Genomic DNA, 17,418 nt, shown 5'->3' with positions numbered 1-17,418 from the left:
AGTCAAACGGTGCCGCTGAACGATTGGTCCGGACTTTCAAGTCGCAGATGTTGAAGTTGAAAGAGTCGCATTCTCGGGAGGACGCTTTGTTGCTCTTTTTGTCTTCATATCGCTCTCAGCCTCGCGATGGTCGCTCGCCGGCTGAATTGCTCCATGGTCGTCCTCATCGAACTCTGATGTCTTTGCTGCATCCGCCACATCAGGTTCCTGTGCAGCGGCAGACTCCTGCTTTTGCTCCTGGCGACGTTGTCTATTATCGCAACTATCGCGGTTCACAGCGTTGGCTCGCAGGGCGCATTCTTCGCTGCCTCGGCCGCGCGATGTATTTGGTTTTGGGGGCCTCTGGTGAGGTGCGTCGGCATCTCAATCAGCTGCGCCTCTGTCGTCGCCTGGGTTCTGCCGCTCCCCGTCTGCTTTCAGCGACGGAGCCGTCAGGTCAGCGCCCTGGGGACCCATCTACTGGCTCGCCTCATCCCCAGGTGTTACCGACGATGCCTTCCATTTTGCCTCATGGCGTCGCGCCGCCGCAGCCGCCGCCGGCGCCGCCCGCAGCGGACGCTTCGCTGCAACCGCATGGCGCCTCCCTGGGTCACGCGCCGCCGCTTGCTTCCCGTGACCAGCCGTCCTCCGCCATGGACCTCTTGCCCGCTCCGGACCAGATGTCGTCTTCGCCCGTCGGGTGCTCCGACCACATGGAGGTCGACCCCGCGGCTCCTCTTATATCATTCCGTGCGCAAACACCTCATGTTGACGTGCACCCTGGACTAGGTTTGCAGGCGTTTCCTAGCTCCCCTCGGACCGAATGGCCGGGTGCGGGTGGCACAGCCTCGCCTGTTGTTAGGCTCCCCACCTCATCGCATACGTCAACATGGGGTCCTCCCCACGGCGGGCGGAAGCCTTATCTCACGACCGTTCGCCGATTTGCGGGGGAGGAATGTGGTGTCACCGCTAGACACCACACTTGCTAGGTGGTAACTTAAATCGGCCGCGGTCCTGTAGTACATGTCGGACCCGCGTGTCGCCACTATGTAATCGCAAACCTAGCGCCACCACATGGCAGGTCACAAGACACGGACTTGACCTCGCCCCAGTTGTACGGACGACATAGCTTGCGACCAGACCTACCAAGTCTTACTCTCATTTGCCGAGAGACAGATTAAATAGCCTTCAGCTAGTCCATCGCTACTACCTAGCAAGGCGCCATGTGTATCATTGCTAATTGCTTACTACTATGCAAGAGATGTATTTCAACAAGAACAAGACTATATTAAAGTTAAGTATATTAAAATCTCTCTTCTTTTCTTTATAGTTTTCATCCAGTCTCCTGTTTCAGAAGTTACGCCCGTCTGCGTTAGTATCGCGTGCACCTAGCCACTCATTGTGTCGAGACCTTAGGGAATCGACACAACACTGACAGTCTGTGCACACATGCGAACTACACGTCACCCAGACACTCTATCACACACTACTCTCTGGCTGTAACAGACACAGACAAAATATCTAAGCACCAGCATGGAACAACATCCAGTGCATCCTCTCCGCCACATTACACCATTCACACTATGATAACAAAACCAGGAGGTCCACCCCAAAAACAGAATATCTCACTCTTCCAACAACCATCATTACTCAGATAACCCACAAACACCCACACATGTCCTACACAGGGGTGCAACCAACACCACCACACTGCCTTGTCTCACAGCATATAAGCAATGGCAGGAATGAAAGACACAGGCCTGCCACTCCCTTGCCACACCCACGGAACCGGCGCACCACCTCCCCCTGAGAGAAAGGTGCATCCTGACGTGACACATCTCACGGTGCCTCAGGCGTCCACTTACCATCATCACTATGAACGAACCTCGTCCCCTCCCCCCTCATACACCATCCCTTAACCTAACCTATGTTGCACCTTAACCTAACCTATGTTGCGCCTTAACCTAACCTATGTTGCGCCTTAACCTAACCTACGTTGCGCCTTAACCTAACCTACGTTGCGCCTTAACCTAACCTACGTTGCGCCTTAACCTAACCTACGTTGCGCCTTAACCTAACCTACGTTGCGCCTTAACCTAACCTACGTTGCGCCTTAACCTAACCTATGTTGCGCCTTAACCTAACCTACGTTGCGCCTTAACCTAACCTATGTTGCGCCTTAACCTAACCTACGTTGCGCCTTAACCTAACCTACGTTGCGCCTTAACCTAACCTACGTTGCGCCTTAACCTAACCTACGTTGCGCCTTAACCTAACCTACGTTGCGCCTTAACCTAACCTACGTTGCGCCTTAACCTAACCTACGTTGCGCCTTAACCTAACCTACGTTGGGCCCTAACCTAACCTACGTTGGGCCCTAACCTAACCAACGTTGGGCCCTAACCTAACCAACGTTGGGCCCTAACCTAACCTACGTTGGGCCCTAACCTAACCTACGTTGGGCCCTAACCTAACCTAACCTACGTTGGGCCCTCACCTAACCTACGTTGGGCCCTTACCTAACCTACGTTGGGCCCTAACCTAACCTACGTTGGGCCCTAACCTAACCTACGTTGGGCCCTAACCTAACCTACGTTGGGCCCTAACCTAACCTACGTTGGGCCCTAACCTAACCTACGTTGGGCCCTAACCTAACCTACGTTGGGCCCTAACCTAACCTACGTTGGGCCCTAACCTAACCTACGTTGGGCCGTAACCTAACCCACGTTGGGCCCTAACCTAACCCACGTTGGGCCCTAACCTAACCCACGTTGGGCCCTAACCTAACCCACGTTGGGCCCTAACCTAACCCACGTTGGGCCCTAACCTAACCCACGTTGGGCCCTAACCTAACCCACGTTGGGCCCTAATCTAACCCAAGTTGGGCCCTAACCTAACCCAAGTTGGGCCCTAACCTAACCCAAGTTGGGCCCTAACCTAACCCAAGTTGGGCCCTAACCTAACCCAAGTTGGGCCCTAACCTAACTCAAGTTGGGCCCTAACCTAACCCAAGTTGGGCCCTAACCTAACCCAAGTTGGGCCCTAACCTAACCCACGTTGCGCCCTAACCTAACCTACGTTGCGCCCTAACCTAACCCACGTTGCGCCCTAACGTGCCCTGTAATTGTTTGTTATATGAATCTAGAAATTCGTGTAGCGTTGCCTAATCGCAACCCTCTCAACATAGTTCGCTGCGCGCACACTCTGGTGTCCTGCGTATTGAATCATGTTACGGTGCGTACCCTCACAACATCTAGCGAGTGTTGCGTACGTTCCACATGGTCCCGCTATCCACTGTAATGTGTACTGCTATAAGACGTATATCGCCCCCCCCCCTCCCCTGTCGCCTCTAGTTCGTCAGTCAGGAGTTTGCGTGTTCAATGAGCTTCGCAGCTGTGCAATGGCATCCGCATACGTACGCGGGCCACCTTCCACGTGTTCTCTCGTGCATACGTCGCAGCATGTATGTGGACTGATGTGGCGTGTCGTGACTCATAACATCCAGGCATGCAAGACCCATTGAATTCGCAAATGTAGATGGACGTCTACGTTTGCTGCCCAAGTTACGCAAATGAACTGGAAATCCGTTGTTGCGCGGTTGTTCGCGCTGGAGGTGAATCGTTGATATCGACGATCGGTACAGGTATTAACCGGTTGCTTCAGCGACACCCGTCATACCCACGAACGTGAGTGGGCATGTGGGTATGATGTGATACGCGGCGGTGGCTGGGTGGGACCGTCCCCGGCCGGTGAGGGGGGGGCGCCCGGTTTGCTGGCCGCGCGCTGCGTGGGCGCACGCGCGGCAGCCGGCTGGTGGGGGCGCCCAGTGGCAGGCGCGCCGGCTGACGGACGCGGCAGGCGGCGCATCTGCGTGCCGGCGCACCCAGCGCGCGGCGCCGTGCGGCCAAAGTGGGTCCTCCCGGGCCCGGTGCGAAGCGCGGTGGACATCTGCAGGGTGCTGGTCCGATTGAGGACTGTGTGCGTTGAGGATGCGCCGCCGCCCGGCACTCGGCGCCGCGACGCCGTCTGCTGCTCGGTCGCCCCCGCGGTTCTCGCAGGTGGTTTGTATCGCAGCTGTGCGGATGTGTTGGCGCGTGTGCTGTGCTGGGAGAGTTCGCTTTGGCACCCAAGTGGGGCTCTGCCCCTCTGTGGCGCTGGCGTTGGAGCTGCCCGGTCACTGTTTGTGGCCGCGTGTTGTCTCCCGCCGGCAACACCACGACAGCACGCTCCTGGGCCTCTGTCGGCAGCGGCAAGCTCAGTTGGGAGCACGGGTGGTCGCACTGAAAGCGTCTACTCGCCTATCTCCGGGCGATTGCGCCTCTCTCGAACCCGACCAAGTACTTAGGACGGCGCTGCGCGCCGCCGGGACCTGAGAGGGTTTCGAGGTGTATCGTGCAGGGGAGCCCAGCCTCCTCCTGTTTGCAGAATAATTGAGCGGACGCTTGCGTGTTCGCGCGGGCCTCCGGGACACACTCCCGGGCGGCCGGCTGCTCAGCTCTAGTTGACGCAGCTCCCTGGTTGATCCTGCCAGTAGTCATATGCTTGTCTCAAAGATTAAGCCATGCATGTCTCAGTACAAGCCGCATTAAGGTGAAACCGCGAATGGCTCATTAAATCAGTTATGGTTCCTTAGATCGTACCCACGTTACTTGGATAACTGTGGTAATTCTAGAGCTAATACATGCAAACAGAGTCCCGACCAGAGATGGAAGGGACGCTTTTATTAGATCAAAACCAATCGGTCGGCTCGTCCGGTCCGTTTGCCTTGGTGACTCTGAATAACTTTGGGCTGATCGCACGGTCTTCGTACCGGCGACGCATCTTTCAAATGTCTGCCTTATCAACTGTCGATGGTAGGTTCTGCGCCTACCATGGTTGTAACGGGTAACGGGGAATCAGGGTTCGATTCTGGAGAGGGAGCCTGAGAAACGGCTACCACATCCAAGGAAGGCAGCAGGCGCGCAAATTACCCACTCCCGGCACGGGGAGGTAGTGACGAAAAATAACGATACGGGACTCATCCGAGGCCCCGTAATCGGAATGAGTACACTTTAAATCCTTTAACGAGTATCTATTGGAGGGCAAGTCTGGTGCCAGCAGCCGCGGTAATTCCAGCTCCAATAGCGTATATTAAAGTTGTTGCGGTTAAAAGGCTCGTAGTTGGATTTGTGTCCCACGCTGTTGGTTCACCGCCCGTCGGTGTTTAACTGGCATGTATCGTGGGACGTCCTGCCGGTGGGGCGAGCCGAAGGTGTGCGACCGCCTCGTGCGTCCCGAGGCGGACCCCGTTGAAATCCTACCAGGGTGCTCTTTATTGAGTGTCTCGGTGGGCCGGCACGTTTACTTTGAACAAATTAGAGTGCTTAAAGCAGGCAAGCCCGCCTGAATACTGTGTGCATGGAATAATGGAATAGGACCTCGGTTCTATTTTGTTGGTTTTCGGAACCCGAGGTAATGATTAATAGGGACAGGTGGGGGCATTCGTATTGCGACGTTAGAGGTGAAATTCTTGGATCGTCGCAAGACGAACAGAAGCGAAAGCATTTGCCAAGTATGTTTTCATTAATCAAGAACGAAAGTTAGAGGTTCGAAGGCGATCAGATACCGCCCTAGTTCTAACCATAAACGATGCCAGCCAGCGATCCGCCGCAGTTCCTCCGATGACTCGGCGGGCAGCCTCCGGGAAACCAAAGCTTTTGGGTTCCGGGGGAAGTATGGTTGCAAAGCTGAAACTTAAAGGAATTGACGGAAGGGCACCACCAGGAGTGGAGCCTGCGGCTTAATTTGACTCAACACTGGAAACCTCACCAGGCCCGGACACCAGAAGGATTGACAGATTGATAGCTCTTTCTTGATTCGGTGGGTGGTGGTGCATGGCCGTTCTTAGTTGGTGGAGCGATTTGTCTGGTTAATTCCGATAACGAACGAGACTCTAGCCTGCTAACTAGTCGCGTGACATCCTTCGTGCTGTCAGCGATTACTTTTCTTCTTAGAGGGACAGGCGGCTTCTAGCCGCACGAGATTGAGCAATAACAGGTCTGTGATGCCCTTAGATGTTCTGGGCCGCACGCGCGCTACACTGAAGGAATCAGCGTGTCTTCCTAGGCCGAAAGGTCGGGGTAACCCGCTGAACCTCCTTCGTGCTAGGGATTGGGGCTTGCAATTGTTCCCCATGAACGAGGAATTCCCAGTAAGCGCGAGTCATAAGCTCGCGTTGATTACGTCCCTGCCCTTTGTACACACCGCCCGTCGCTACTACCAATTGAATGATTTAGTGAGGTCTTCGGACTGGTACGCGGCATCGACTCTGTCGTTGCCGATGCTACCGGAAAGATGACCAAACTTGATCATTTAGAGGAAGTAAAAGTCGTAACAAGGTTTCCGTAGGTGAACCTGCGGAAGGATCATTACCGACTAGACTGCATGTCTTTCGATGTGCGTGTCGTGTCGTGCAACACGCTACCTGTACGGCTCGCAGTAGCCGTGCGCCGCGTGCGGGACCACGCGTACTTCTCAAAACTAACGGAAAATGTTGTGTGGTACGAGCGCTGAAGCTCTGGAGCGGCTGGCCTGCGGCACCTGGCGCCTCGCGCCGGTTTTGAATGACGTTCGCCCGAGTGCCTGTCCGCTCCGGAGTGGAGCCGTACGACGCCCATCGGCCGTGAGGCCGTTGGACACAAAACACTGGAACAGGGGCCGTCGAACGCCTCAGTCCCGCCTATGCAACTGTTTTGAAAGAGACAGTGGAAACTGTAAAAAGATCACCCAGGACGGTGGATCACTCGGCTCGTGGGTCGATGAAGAACGCAGCAAATTGCGCGTCGACATGTGAACTGCAGGACACATGAACATCGACGTTTCGAACGCACATTGCGGTCCATGGATTCCGTTCCCGGGCCACGTCTGGCTGAGGGTCGGCTACGTAAACTGAAGCGCGCGGCGTTTGTCCGGCTTCGGAGACGTGGGTGTGTCGTGCCGGCCTGTGGGGCCGGCCACGTCCCCTCAAACGAGCGATGCGCGCCCGTCGCCTGGCGGTTCGCATACCGGTACTGTCTCGGTAGCGTGCACAGCCGGCTGGCGGTGTGGCGTGCGACACCTCGTACAACGACCTCAGAGCAGGCGAGACTACCCGCTGAATTTAAGCATATTACTAAGCGGAGGAAAAGAAACTAACAAGGATTCCCCCAGTAGCGGCGAGCGAACAGGGAAGAGTCCAGCACCGAACCCCGCAGGCTGCCGCCTGTCGTGGCATGTGGTGTTTGGGAGGGTCCACTACCCCGACGCCTCGCGCCGAGCCCAAGTCCAACTTGAATGAGGCCACGGCCCGTAGAGGGTGCCAGGCCCGTAGCGGCCGGTGCGAGCGTCGGCGGGACCTCTCCTTCGAGTCGGGTTGCTTGAGAGTGCAGCTCCAAGTGGGTGGTAAACTCCATCTGAGACTAAATATGACCACGAGACCGATAGCGAACAAGTACCGTGAGGGAAAGTTGAAAAGAACTTTGAAGAGAGAGTTCAAAAGTACGTGAAACCGTTCTGGGGTAAACGTGAGAAGTCCGAAAGGTCGAACGGGTGAGATTCACGCCCATCCGGCCACTGGCCTCCGCCCTCGGCAGATGGGGCCGGCCGCCCGCGCGGAGCAATCCACGGCGGGGTCGTGTCCGGTTGCCTTTCCACTCGCCGCGGGGTGGGGCCGTTCCGGTGTGCGGTGGGCCGCACTTCTCCCCTAGTAGGACGTCGCGACCCGCTGGGTGCCGGCCTACGGCCCGGGTGCGCAGCCTGTCCTTCCGCGGGCCTCGGTTCGCGTCTGTTGGGCAGAGCCCCGGTGTCCTGGCTGGCTGCTCGGCGGTATATCTGGAGGAGTCGATTCGCCCCTTTGGGCGCTCGGGCTCCCGGCAAGCGCGCGCGGTTCTTCCCGGATGACGGACCTACCTGGCCCGGCCCCGGACCCGCGCCGCTGTTGGCTCGGGATGCTCTCGGGCGGAATAATCGCTCCCGTCAGCGGCGCTTCAGCTTTGGACAATTTCACGACCCGTCTTGAAACACGGACCAAGGAGTCTAACATGTGCGCGAGTCATTGGGCTGTACGAAACCTAAAGGCGTAATGAAAGTGAAGGTCTCGCCTTGCGCGGGCCGAGGGAGGATGGGGCTTCCCCGCCCTTCACGGGGCGGCGGCCTCCGCACTCCCGGGGCGTCTCGTCCTCATTGCGAGGTGAGGCGCACCTAGAGCGTACACGTTGGGACCCGAAAGATGGTGAACTATGCCTGGCCAGGACGAAGTCAGGGGAAACCCTGATGGAGGTCCGTAGCGATTCTGACGTGCAAATCGATCGTCGGAGCTGGGTATAGGGGCGAAAGACTAATCGAACCATCTAGTAGCTGGTTCCCTCCGAAGTTTCCCTCAGGATAGCTGGTGCTCGTACGAGTCTCATCCGGTAAAGCGAATGATTAGAGGCCTTGGGGCCGAAACGACCTCAACCTATTCTCAAAATTTAAATGGGTGAGATCTCCGGCTTGCTTGATATGCTGAAGCCGCGAGCAAACGACTCGGATCGGAGTGCCAAGTGGGCCACTTTTTGTAAGCAGAACTGGCGCTGTGGGATGAACCAAACGCCGAGTTAAGGCGCCCGAATCGACGCTCATGGGAAACCATGAAAGGCGTTGGTTGCTTAAGACAGCAGGACGGTGGCCATGGAAGTCGGAATCCGCTAAGGAGTGTGTAACAACTCACCTGCCGAAGCAACTAGCCCTGAAAATGGATGGCGCTGAAGCGTCGTGCCTATACTCGGCCGTCAGTCCGGCAGTCACGGCCGGTCCTTGTGGCCGGCCGCGAAGCCCTGACGAGTAGGAGGGTCGCGGCGTCGGGCGCAGAAGGGTCTGGGCGTGAGCCTGCCTGGAGCCGCCGTCGGTGCAGATCTTGGTGGTAGTAGCAAATACTCCAGCGAGGCCCTGGAGGGCTGACGCGGAGAAGGGTTTCATGTGAACAGCCGTTGCACACGAGTCAGTCGATCTTAAGCCCTAGGAGAAATCCGATGTTGATGGGGGCCGTCATAGCATGATGCACTTTGTGCTGGCCCCCGTTGGGCGAAAGGGAATCCGGTTCCTATTCCGGAACCCGGCAGCGGAACCGATACAAGTCGGGCCCCTCTTTTAGAGATGCTCGTCGGGGTAACCCAAAAGGACCCGGAGACGCCGTCGGGAGATCGGGGAAGAGTTTTCTTTTCTGCATGAGCGTTCGAGTTCCCTCGAATCCTCTAGCAGGGAGATAGGGTTTGGAACGCGAAGAGCACCGCAGTTGCGGCGGTGTCCCGATCTTCCCCTCGGACCTTGAAAATCCGGGAGAGGGCCACGTGGAGGTGTCGCGCCGGTTCGTACCCATATCCGCAGCAGCTCTCCAAGGTGAAGAGCCTCTAGTCGATAGAATAATGTAGGTAAGGGAAGTCGGCAAATTGGATCCGTAACTTCGGGATAAGGATTGGCTCTGAGGATCGGGGCGTGTCGGGCTTGGTCGGGAAGTGGGTCAGCGCTAACGTGCCGGGCCTGGGCGAGGTGAGTGCCGTAGGGGTGCCGGTAAGTGCGGGCGTTTAGCGTGGGTGTGGTCTGCTCTCGCCGTTGGTCGGCCTCGTGCTGGCCGGCGGTGCAGGATGCGCGCGCCTGTGCAGCGTTCGCGCCCCGGTGCTTCAACCTGCGTGCAGGATCCGAGCTCGGTCCCGTGCCTTGGCCTCCCACGGATCTTCCTTGCTGCGAGGCCGCGTCCGCCTTAGCGTGCTCCTCCGGGGGCGCACGGGTGCGCGGATTCTCTTCGGCCGCCATTCAACGATCAACTCAGAACTGGCACGGACTGGGGGAATCCGACTGTCTAATTAAAACAAAGCATTGCGATGGCCCTAGCGGGTGTTGACGCAATGTGATTTCTGCCCAGTGCTCTGAATGTCAACGTGAAGAAATTCAAGCAAGCGCGGGTAAACGGCGGGAGTAACTATGAGATTGAACACCAGGACGCAGAGGCCGCGCCAACCATCCAAGCGGCCGCCTGCCGCTCCGCCGCTGCAGAAGCGCAAACGCCGCCGCTGGGAGTACGCGCGGACGCAGGATGCCTTCCGCAGGTCGCGTGCGCGTTGCGTGCGTGGTCTGTTGGATGGCACCTTGCTGCAGCCGCCACCTGACATCCCCGGTCTGCTGGACTTCTGGGCGGACCTCTTCACTAAGAAGCCCATTTCCACCGCGGGCTTCATCCGTGACTGCCTCCTCCCGCACTCGGAGCCTGTCGCTCTTGAGTGCCTTTGGGGGCCGGTCACACACGAGGAGGTCGCAGCTGCCTTGCCGCCCAGGGGATCGGCAGCCGGGCCGGACGGCCTTACCCCAGTGGAGCTGCGGCGCCTGCCGCACGAAGTCCTGGTGAAAATCATGAATCTCTTCCTCCTGGCCCGCGCCCTTCCTGAGCGTCTGCTTCGCGCGCGGACGTCACTCCTCCCCAAAACGGCTGCACCAACATCCCCCGCTGACTTTCGCCCCATCACCGTCTGCTCAGTCTTGGCGCGGGCCTTTCACAAGGTTCTCGCGTCACGCCTGATGCGTGCGTGTGCTGTGGACGAACGTCAGCGGGCATTCATCCCCCGGGATGGGATGTTGGAAAACACCTTCATCTTGGACACTGCTCTCACCGACGCGGTCCGCTCCTGTCGCTCTGTTTTCGTGGCCTCGATCGACGTCTCTAAAGCATTTGATTTGGTGGATCATGCTGCCCTTCGCCCTGTGCTGAGGGCGCATGGCCTGCCGGATTGCTTTATTGAGTACGTCGAGAGGTGCTACGGAGGCAGCGCGACGGTGATAGCGGGAGGCGCCGGCGTGGGAGTGTCTGTGCAGCCGTCAAGGGGCGTACGTCAGGGTGACCCCCTCTCCCCCCTCCTCTTCAATTTCGCGGTGGACTATGTCTTGAGTCAACTTCCCTCCCACATCGGAGCTCGGATTCTTGGCCGCAGAGTCAACGCTGCGGCCTTTGCAGATGACGTCTTACTGTTTGCATCGACCGCGAGGGGCTTGCAGTCCCTCATCGACGCAGCCGTCGCAGCCCTCGCCCATCTGGGGCTGCAGATCAACGCCCGGAAGTGTTTCACCCTCGCCTTGGTCGCGTCTGGCCGCGACAAGAAGGTGAAGGTAGACGCAGACGTTACCTTCAAGGCAGGCAACACCACCGTGCCTGCCCTGCGTGTGGGTGAAACCTTCCGGTACCTGGGACTGCAATTCTCCACCGCGGGTCGCTGCGTTTTTAATCCACGACGCCACCTGGTGGAGCAGCTAGACGTCATCTCCCGAGCTCCGCTTAAGCCGCAACAGCGCCTCTACGCTCTCACCAATGTGCTTCTGCCTGGCCTGTACCATGGGCTGGCCCTCAGCCGCACCCGAGTGGGTGCCCTAAAGGCTGCCGACGTAACCATCAGGGCCGCCGTCAGGAGATGGTTCCGCCTTCCGGCGGACACTCCCCTGGGCTACTTCCACGCTCCTGTTGCCCAGGGGGGCCTCGGCATCCCATCATGCCGATGGATGGGGCCAACTCTTCGCCGGTCCCGTCTCCTGGCGCTTAAGAAGATAGGGCCAGCCTTCGACGGTGCAGGCCTGTGCGAGGTACAGCGTGAGATCGAGGTGCTGGAGCGGCACCTTACGTGGGAGGGCCACCTCCTCAAATCGTCGACGCAGGTTGGAGAGATGTGGGCCGCGCGCCTGCACGTTGCCATTGACGGTGCGGCGCTATCATCTTCTGCCGCCGTCAAGGGGCAACACCAATGGGTCGCCGACACCAGTCGCCTGCTATCTGGGCGTAACTACATCGACGCCCTCTGCGCCCGCATCAACGCCTTCCCTTCGAGGGCACGGCGCAGTCGGGGGCGGGAGGCGGACACCAGATGCCGCGCGGGCTGCCAAGCCGTGGAGACCGCCAACCACGTACTGCAGGCTTGCTTTAGGACGCTCGGGTCCCGAGTTAAGCGGCATGACGCGATAGTACGTTATGTCGCTCGTGGACTCGTGCAGAGGGGCTTCAACGTCTCTGTGGAGCCCCACCTCCGTACACCTGAAGGACTGCGCAAGCCTGACGTGGTGGCGGTCAAAGACGGCATCGCCCGCGTGATCGACGCCCAGGTAGTCGGAGATCATCTCCGGCTCGACTGGTGTCACGATCAGAAGGCGACCTACTACAACACGCCGTCCATCCGGCGTGCCATCTCCAACCTGCACCGAGACGTCGAGGAGGTTACTGTGTCCACCGCGACATTGAATTGGAGGGGTGTATGGTCTCCAGCGTCGGCGAGGGACCTGTCTACGCTTGGATTTCGACCCCGAGAACTGGCGGTATTGAGCACAAGAGTACTGCAAAGCTGCTGCACGAGCTATCGAATCTTTGAACATATGACGGCACCACGCCCGATGGAACGAGCCGGCGTCGGTTAGGTGCTGGTTATCTCTTCGCCTTGACTCCTGGGGCCTATCCACAGGAGGAATCAACCGTCTTTGTTCTTGTTTCTTTTTCTTTGTATTTGTGTTTCCTTCTTTCATATATATGTTACATTATTTATTTGGTGCGCCCTGTGAGTCCCCACCCCGGTGGAGGACATGGCGAGCTACACACCATCTTAGTTTTACACCAGTACTTGTAATATATATGTGTTATTCAAGTTTTTGAATAAAGACGGCTAGCAATAGCCAAATGCCTCGTCATCTAGTTAGTGACGCGCATGAATGGATTAACGAGATTCCCGCTGTCCCTATCCAAGATGGACGCAGTCGGTTCCTACATCTTCCGTTCTTCAATTTTGAAACGGCATTTCGAGTGTATTATTTGCTGCATAGCTGCTTAACGTGTGTTTTCGTCGTCGTCTCGTGTGTGTTCGCGTGTGTGCGTGAATTCGTGCGGGCTGTGTTTCGTTAACGCACGTTTTGGAGTGTGTACAGTGGACGCCGGACTTCATAACCTAACTGTGTTGTGCTCAGTTACTGTAAGCTTTATTAAACAGCAAGTATCTCTTTAAGATCATACAAAGAAGCGGTTGAAACAATATTAGTGTGGTAAATATAGTGTATCTCTCAGAACGTGTTTTCAAAGAGTCTGTAGATCATAGTTCGATCTGTGTACCACAACTGGTAGGCGACTGTGGTTCGATCTGTGTACCACGACAGTGGTTCGATTTGTGTACCACGACAGTTGGTACTACTGCCAAAAACAACATCAGTTGGCAAAGAAACTGCTACACTTCCAGCTCTATCACACTCTTTGTAAGAGTGGGAATTGACGCTGGACAAGTAGGAGCGATCGTTGCACCCATTTCTCGTGGTCAGCGAGATATTGAGTGTGCATACAGTGCGTCTACCATATACTGCTTGCAGAATCGTGCCTTCTCGCCGTGGGAGAGCTGTAAACTGTGGAAAACGTAAGTGCTTGCTTACGCTGATTCTTTTGTAACTGTTCAGTGTTAAATGTTTTAACAATGGCTTCTGCTGACGACGAGGAAGCAAATGAATGTAGAGATACTAGTGCAGGTATGAAAATGAGCACAGTAGAAGACTATTATACCGACATCTTAGAGTTCATTGATGAGTGCATGACCCCAACTAAGAAAATAACTGTAAATGTGATGAGCGAGTTGCGAAACAAGCTTTCAATGTGGGCATTGTTCCAAGCCAGACTTGTTGGTAGGAATGAGGAGCTAGCAAAACAGAATGAATGGCTTCGTGACACTCTTGTAGAAAAAAGTGATGGGATTTCAAAAGAAATAAAAACTATTAAGGAGGAAATACCGAAGGTGCCTGTACCTACTTTTGCAGAAATCGCAGCAAGACCAACTGCTAAGGCTAAAATAGCGTCTGCCCAAGCGAAAACATCCAATACCTTATTTATTAAATCAAGAGATGAAGGAGATGCAAAAATTACGAAAAAGAGATTCACAAGTTTGCTGGATCCAAGGAAGGAACAAATTAAAATCAAAAATATGCGTGCAATTAACAGTGTGCTGATTGTGGAAACTGAAACAGCTGCGGATATTGAGAAAATTGTTTCACATAGTAAAATTTCAGAAAGTTTGAAGTGTGAGGCTCCAAGGAAGAAACGACCTCTCGTCATAATATACGACGTACCAAGTGACATGGATGGTCAAGAACTACAAGAAACAATTTGGCAACAAAATCTTGCTGACAAAATGACCAAGCAAGAATTAAGTGAGGAAATGCGGCACTGTTTTAAAACAGGCCCCAGAGGGAAAACAGAAGTGAATCATGTCTTTGAAGTGAGTGCACGTGTGAGGAAAATGCTAATTGAGGGGAAACGTGTGTATGTTGATTTTAGATCACTATCAGTAAGAGATTACTTTGCATTTAAGTGCTTTAAGTGTCAAAATTTTGGTCATAAAAGTGCTAAGTGTACTGCAAAGGCTTCGGTTTGTTCACATTGTGGTGAGGAAAACCACCAGAAGAAAAGTTGTCCAAATCTTAGCAAGCCAGCAAAGTGCATTCCCTGCTCCTCAAGAGGGAAACTATGTAATTCACCAGGTCCACAATGTCCAACTTATCAGCTTTACTTACAGAGAGCAATTCAGAATATAGATTATGGCCAGTAAACTGTCACCATATAGTAAGGTGTTCATACCTCTTAGTGAATCAAATCTAACAAATAAGTATCAACAAATAGCTGATAATTTGAGGAGTAAGAAACATAAGCCTCCTTCAACGAGGCTACGGAACTGGCGTAGGGCGATGGAGTGGAGGAGCATGCTACGTAATAAGAGACAAACTTTCATTACCATGCAACAACAAAGTTCCTCAGACACAAATATAATAGGGAATACTAGAGGTTTTCAGCAACAAGAAAATGAAAATGCCGCCACAGAAGCCCTAGATTCAAAAAACATAGAAAGTATGGAGACATGTGTATCTTTGGAGTCACGGGAGAATAAATTTTCTCTTCATCTACAGGACAGTGTTGTTACCTCCGGTGTATCCAGTGAGTCCCCTCCTTCTCAACAGGAGAATGAATCTTCTCTTCCCTTACAGGACAGTGTTGCTACCTTTAGTGTATCCAATGATTCTCCTCCTTCTCAACAGGAGAATGAATCTTCTCTTCCCTTACAGGACAGTGTTGTTACCACCAGTGTATCCAGTGAGAATCCTCCTTTTCAACAGGAGAAACCAATTAGCCACACCTTATTAAATGAGAAAAGTAGTATTGTTATAGGCTCAGGAAATCGAGGAATTCTTTCTAAGATTAAATCTAAGCTGAAAGGGAAAAGTAGAAATGACAATGGAAGTTTTGATAAGCCCCTAATGAAGTCAATTAGTACTCAGACCACTCCTACAGAAAGTGAAAGTACTCAGATGTCGTTGAGTGATAAGGATAGTGATAAGGATAAGGATAGTGACAAGGATGGTGATACAAAACTAATAGACCCTTACCTAATATATACAGATCTGGAAGAGAATTATAGGCTCTCAAGGTTGGAAGATATGAGTGTTCTTGTTGTGGCCCTCAGACATATTATCAGAGAAGGACATCCAAAAGGGAAGACCATTGGTTTTCCGTATCCAGGAACTGCGGATAGATTGTTTCTGCGTTGTAATAACTTGCCTACAGACATGGAAGAACTAAGCGAGTTACTTAATCGTGCATATACTCGACGTAGCGAAAAATTTAATCAGGAAGATCTTTACAGAGAGTTTGTGGAATGCTATGGAAGAACTGTTTATGAGTATGATAAGACTGGAGTTAAGTTCTACAACCATATTCGACATCCTTAATGTCAAATAGGAATTCTGGGATAAGAGTTGCTCAGATTAATGCAATGCGTAGTATCACAGTCATGTCAGAGATCTGGAAGGTTGCAGAGGATCGAAGTTTGGATGTTTTATGCATACAAGAACCGTATACCAAAAATGGTAAGCTTGTTCATAGTCCAGTTAATGCTAGGGTAATCATGTGTGGAGAAAATCCTATGACAGTCATTGTGGTATTAAAAAGGGAGATTTTGCTTACAGCAATCTCTCAGGTAAATGACGAGCATTCCATCACGGTGGAGTTAACATCACCCGAGGGAGTATTCTTACTTACTAATTCATATTTTCAGTATGCACATGAGATACAACCATACATAGATAGATTGAAAAGAGCCAAAGAGGTTGGAGGGAATAGATTCCATATCTTCACAATAGATGCCAATGCGAAATCGATACTTTGGAATAGCAGAGAGACAGATGAGAGAGGAGTGGAATTGCAGGATGCAATTGGGGAACTCAATTTAATAGTGATGAATAGGCCCGGCTTCCCATATACATATCAAAACAGAGCAGGCGCGGAATCGAATATAGATGTGACGTTGGCTAGCGAAAGTGTTTTAAGTAGGATACAAGGCTGGCAGGTGTTGAATAGGGTAACGGTAAGCGATCACAATATGATTACATTCCAAATTACAAGGACATCTGACATGAATAGAAATGAAGATTTTTCAGGAACCATTTTTGATTTTAAAAGAGCTGATTGGGTAGGTATGAGGGAAGAATTACAGCTACAAGTACCAAGAGGAAATGGTTTTGATATTGATGAGGCGGCCGAAACGATACAGAATCAAATTCAAAATCTTATGAATTCCTTCATACCTAGACGATCCTATTTTCGTCAGTCAAGGGTCCCTTGGAGCTCCACATTAACAGAACTGAGAAGATGTGTACGACGTGCTCGAAGAGCATATCAAAGGGCACTGGGCGATAGAGAGAGACAAAGAAGGCTGCAAAACTACAGACAACTAAAAGCAAACTATAAACAAGAACTAATAAGTACAAGAATTAAGCACTGGGAAAATTTTGTTAAAAGACAATTTGAAATTAATGTATGGGGACTGCCGTATAAGATTATCAGTGAAAAAATTAAGACACCACTTATCATGTCCACGCTCCAGAAGCCGGATGGAACTACAACAATAGGTTGGCGGGACTCAGCTCACTACTTATTGGAAGCTCTGCTACCAAGTGATAATCTAAATTCTGATAATGAATACCAGTCGCTTTTGAGACTAAAAATGGAAGAAGACTATCCAGATGAGGGTGTGGTTATTCCGTTTGCACAGGAGGAGGTGGGCAATGCCATTGATTCCTTGAAGAAAAATAAATCTCCTGGAATAGACAAAATAACTACAGAAACATTACAGAACCTTAAAATGCTAATTGTACCGTATTTGACAGCCTTGCTGAATGAGTGTCTCCTGCAAGGAAGGGTACCAAAGGTGTCGAAGGTTGCTGAGGCAATTATTATCAAAAAGGGGGAGGATAGAGATCCGAAACTTGCGAAAAGTTATCGCCCAATATGTCTGCTGAACACTATGGGGAAGGTCCAGGAACGACTCTTATGTGGACGCTTACGCGACCACAGGGAGCTTCTTGGCCTTAACCAGTGCCAGTATGGTTTCCGAG

General features: G+C 53.2%; 2 non-coding genes across 2 annotated transcripts; both read left to right on the top strand.

The window, feature by feature from the left end:
• The first annotated feature begins 4,490 nt into the window (after positions 1 to 4,490).
• LOC126197356 (small subunit ribosomal RNA) lies at positions 4,491 to 6,389 on the top strand. The gene has a single exon (XR_007539723.1). It is a non-coding gene; the product is annotated as a small subunit ribosomal RNA (ribosomal RNA).
• Positions 6,390 to 6,741: 352 nt separating this feature from the next.
• LOC126196102 (5.8S ribosomal RNA) lies at positions 6,742 to 6,896 on the top strand. The gene has a single exon (XR_007538647.1). It is a non-coding gene; the product is annotated as a 5.8S ribosomal RNA (ribosomal RNA).
• The last annotated feature ends 10,522 nt before the right edge of the window (positions 6,897 to 17,418 follow it).

This window comes from Schistocerca nitens, chromosome 7 (genome assembly GCF_023898315.1).
Source record: "Schistocerca nitens isolate TAMUIC-IGC-003100 chromosome 7, iqSchNite1.1, whole genome shotgun sequence".
Classification (NCBI taxonomy): domain Eukaryota; kingdom Metazoa; phylum Arthropoda; class Insecta; order Orthoptera; family Acrididae; genus Schistocerca; species Schistocerca nitens.
Note: the sequence above shows the minus strand (reverse complement) of the source record. Positions and strands in the feature narration are given on the sequence as shown.